At 46.8% G+C, this 3,065-nt stretch overlaps 2 long non-coding RNA genes across 2 annotated transcripts; one reads left to right on the forward strand and one right to left on the reverse strand.

The window, feature by feature from the left end:
- Position 1: 1 nt before the first annotated feature.
- Positions 2-1,180, reverse strand: LOC107134871. The gene is made up of 2 exons (XR_007345498.1): positions 1,089-1,180; positions 2-774 (listed from the first exon to the last, which is right to left on the reverse strand). It is a non-coding gene; the product is annotated as an uncharacterized LOC107134871 (long non-coding RNA).
- On the forward strand, positions 908-3,047 carry LOC125614921. Its single transcript, XR_007345497.1, has 2 exons — positions 908-1,534; positions 2,673-3,047. It is a non-coding gene; the product is annotated as an uncharacterized LOC125614921 (long non-coding RNA).
- The last annotated feature ends 18 nt before the right edge of the window (positions 3,048-3,065 follow it).

Raw genomic sequence — 3,065 nt, forward strand, 5'->3', positions numbered from 1 at the left:
CTACCCGAATCAGACTATCAGGGGAGTTTGGGTTCCACCAGGCAGCCCCTGTATGCTCACATTCCAATGACTTATAGAAGAAGTCGGCTTCTCCCCCACACAGCCGTGACTGTTTGCAGCTTCAATAGTCCACCGGGCAAACATAGTAATCTAGGCTAGCCAACCTGCATCTGGCTCGCGTGTCCCTACATCCATAATATTTGTTTCCATTATCTATGGTGCGGAAGGGATTTAATGGAATTTTAGTGGGATCCTCTTCATCAGGGATATCCCAATAGGAAAGACCTATAGCCAGCTGACAAATGTCTGGGTGGAGAGATGGCCACCAGGTCCCTAAGGGGGCTGTATGTGAGATAGACCATACTTCTTATCCAGTAGGATTTGTGATCAGCCATCGCTGCTGAACGGGCTGATGAGGGTTAGGACTACTGGTGGTCAAGGGGAGAGTCCATAGCCCTATCCACACGGCGAATACGCAATTTGAGAGGGTTACCAGTCTTTTCCAGTTTCCAGCCAGAGTCTGGACAGGGCGCAGGCTTGAGATGAGAAGCATGGATCCAGGAAGTGATTCCGTCTACCTTTACCGCTGTAGGTGTTATAAGTAGCACCTGGTATGGTCCTTTCCAGCAGGGTTCCAGGGATGACACCTGATGTCATCTTACGTAGACAAAGTCTCCCACTTGATATCAGTGTGGAGTCCCTTCGTCGCCAGGTTGGTAGGCAGTGGCCAGCTGTTTCCACAGGTATCGCTGGGTTCTTTCAAGAGCTTTAAGTCTGTCAAGCAAGGGGGTGTGGATGGGATCGTTAGATCTTATAGTTGGGATTAGGTCCCTTACTGGAGGAGGGGCACCATAGAGAATTTCATAGGGAGTGAGGTTACACAAAGAAACAGAGGGAGCATTTCTTGCACGAAACAGGGCATAAGGCAGGAGCATAGTCCAATCTTTTATGCCGGTCTCTAAGCTTAATTTCGTTAAGGTCTCTTTAATGGTTCTATTCATTCTTTCTACCTGTCCTGAGCTCTGGGGTCTATAAGCACAATGTAACTTCCAATTAATCCCCAGGGTCCTGGCTAACCCCTGACTTACCTGGGCCACGAACGCCGGTCCATTATCAGACCCTATTACCTTAGGCAGGCCGTATCTTGGAAAAATATCTTCCAGGATCTTTTTGACCACCAGTAGTCCTAACACTCATCAGCCCGTTCAGCAGCGATGGCTGATCACAAATCCTACTGGACAGGAAGTATGGTCTATCTCACATACAGCCCCATTAGGGACCTGGTGGCCATCTCTCCACCCAGACATTTGTCAGTTGGCTATGGGTCTTTCCTATTGGGATATCCCTGATGAAGAGGATCCCACTAAAATTTCACTAAATCCCTTCCGTACCATAGATAATGGAAACAAACATTATGGATGTAGAGACACGCAAGCCAGATGTAGGTTGGCTAGCCTAGATTACTATGTTTGCCCGGTGGACTATCGAAGCCACAAACAGTCACAGCTGTGTGGGGGAAAAGCCAACATCTTCTGTAAGTCATGGGGATGTGAGCATACAGGGGCTGCCTGGTGGAACCCAAACTCCCCTGATAGTCTGATTCGGGTAGGAAGAAATAATACTAAGTTAAGTCCCAAACAATGTCTCCCATTTAAATGGCACCCCCAAACGGGGACTTCTGGATTAGCTGACCCTACTCCATGAGACACAAGTAGCCTATGTAACCCCCTAAATATAACCTTCACCTCCAAAGGAAGAAACCGGAATATCTGGACATGGCTTTCAGGAAAAACCTATGGAATGCAATTTTACACCATAGGATATGATTTTGGCCTTTGGTTCACTATCCGGTTTGAAAGAAAAGAAATTCCCTTAGCCATAGGGCCCAATCCCCTTAAGCCAGAAATTAGGCCTCATAGACCTCCCGAACCTAAATCTACTAGGGTCCCTTCCCATACTCCTCAAGTTTCACCTTCGTTTACTTCCCCAATCCAGAGTGAAGTCAACCCCTCCCCCTGGGGGCTAATTGAAGGAGCCTTTGAGGTACTGAATTCCACGCAACCAGACCTCACTCAGTCTTGTTGGCTCTGTCTCTCAGCTGCTCCTCCTTACTATGAAGGGATAGCAATTGACGGGACTTATGCAGTAAAAACGCAGAGTTCCTCCTGTAATTGGGGTGAAAATCCTAAGTTAACCCTCCCAGAAGTAACCGGGGCAGGCTTATGTATAGGGTCCCCACCTAAAAGTAAACAACACTTATGTACCCAGATAAAAAAAAAATAGCACCATACAGGGTTTCCTTACCCCTGAAAATGGAACCTGGTGGGCATGTGACACAGGATTAACTCCTTGCATTTCAGCCCAGGTATTTAACAGCTCTGTAAATTATTATGTAATGGTGCAGATGTTTCCCAGAGTGCTCTATCATGACGCAGGTTCATTTGAAGATCAAATAGGGAGGCATACAAGCCGGTTCCGCCGAGAACCTGTATCCCTCAATTTAGCCATCCTATTAGGAATGGGAGTTGCTGCAGGGGTGGGCACAAGAACCACTGCCCTGGTCCGTGGGACACAACAAATGACCCAATTAGAAAGAGCAATGGACCAAAACTTAAAGATATTAGAAACCTCTATCACAGCTTTGCAGGAATCTTTAACCTCTCTCTCTGAAGTTGTTTTACATAACAGGCAAGGGTTGGACCTCCTCTTCATGAGAGAAGAGGGCCTTTGTGCTGCATTGAAGGAAGAATGTTGTTTTTATGCCGACCATACTGGAGTTGTAAAAGAATCTATGAGTAAATTAAGAAGACGCCTTGAAGAGCGTCAGCGAGAGAGAGAAGCTCAAAAAGGGTGGTATGAGTCTTGGTTCACACAGTCCCCCTGGTTAACCATGCTTTTATCAGCCCTGGCTGGTCCATTAATAATCCTCATATTATTGCTAACTGTAGGACCTTGCTTGCTCAACCGTGTAGTTTCCTTTCTCCAAGCTCAAAGTGGACAAGTTAAACTTATGGTAATCAGACAACAATATACCCCACTAGCAGACATAGAATGTGACACCCCCC

Source organism: Marmota marmota, unplaced genomic scaffold (genome assembly GCF_001458135.2).
Source record: "Marmota marmota marmota unplaced genomic scaffold, marMar, whole genome shotgun sequence".
Classification (NCBI taxonomy): domain Eukaryota; kingdom Metazoa; phylum Chordata; class Mammalia; order Rodentia; family Sciuridae; genus Marmota; species Marmota marmota.